This window comes from Plectropomus leopardus, unplaced genomic scaffold (assembly GCF_008729295.1).
Source record: "Plectropomus leopardus isolate mb unplaced genomic scaffold, YSFRI_Pleo_2.0 unplaced_scaffold93401, whole genome shotgun sequence".
Taxonomy (NCBI): Eukaryota; Metazoa; Chordata; class Actinopteri; order Perciformes; family Serranidae; genus Plectropomus; species Plectropomus leopardus.
This window is the reverse complement of record NW_024703008.1, coordinates 1-840: the sequence shown is the minus strand read 5'-3', so window position 1 is coordinate 840 and position 840 is coordinate 1. Positions and strand designations below refer to the sequence as shown.

The 840-nt window shown below is 35.4% G+C and overlaps 1 non-coding gene across 1 annotated transcript; it reads left to right on the top strand.

Annotated features, from left to right (window-relative positions):
- Positions 1 to 460: 460 nt before the first annotated feature.
- Positions 461 to 532, top strand: trnap-ugg. The gene has a single exon. It is a non-coding gene; the product is annotated as a tRNA-Pro (tRNA).
- Positions 533 to 840: the final 308 nt, after the last annotated feature.

Genomic DNA, 840 nt, shown 5'->3' with positions numbered 1-840 from the left:
ATTCAGATTTAGGGTTCAAAGTTCCATTTGAAAACAACAGTAGGAGTTTAAATGTTTAAAAAAAAAAAATACATTGAGTCTTCACGAAAGAGTTAAACTGCAGAGCTGAAAATCACAGGGGAGGAAAATTTTAAATATAATTTTTTCATTAAAAAGCATGGCTCATTGGTCTAGGGGTATGATTCTCGCTTAGGGTGCGAGAGGTCCCAGGTTCAAATCCCAGACAAGCCCTGGGTTTAAAACTAATTGGGTTAAAGGTCACAAAAATACACAACATGCAGTTCATGTAACAAACAGCCAGCATGTGAACTGTCAAGTGCACAAATACAATCTCAATAGTAGAATTATCTTTAGTTTAATAAGGTTTATATTAGCCTATTTAAGAAATCATCTGAATCTTTTATAAAACAAGTTCGAGAAAATTAAAATAATAAATATAACTTTTTTCGATATAAAGTGTGGCTCGTTGGTCTAGGGGTATGATTCTCGCTTTGGGTGCGAGAGGTCCCGGGTTCAAATCCCGGACGAGCCCTGGATTTAAAACCAATGGGGTTAGTGGTGCAAACAAAACAACATGCAATTTACTGTACAAGCAGGCAGCTGCAGCATATGTACTGTGAACTGCACCAACTCAGTCTCAGTGTCAGCAGAATTACCTTCAGCTTAATAAGGGTTATATTTGCCTTTGTAAGAAGTCATCTGAATTTTATATAAAACAAGTTCAATAAAATATGGCAATAAATTCAAGATAAAAAGGCTGGTATTCATGTACAAGGTGAACTGTATTTTACACTTATCCACTGCAGAAATGACAATAATGGGCAATATAAATGAAGTAAC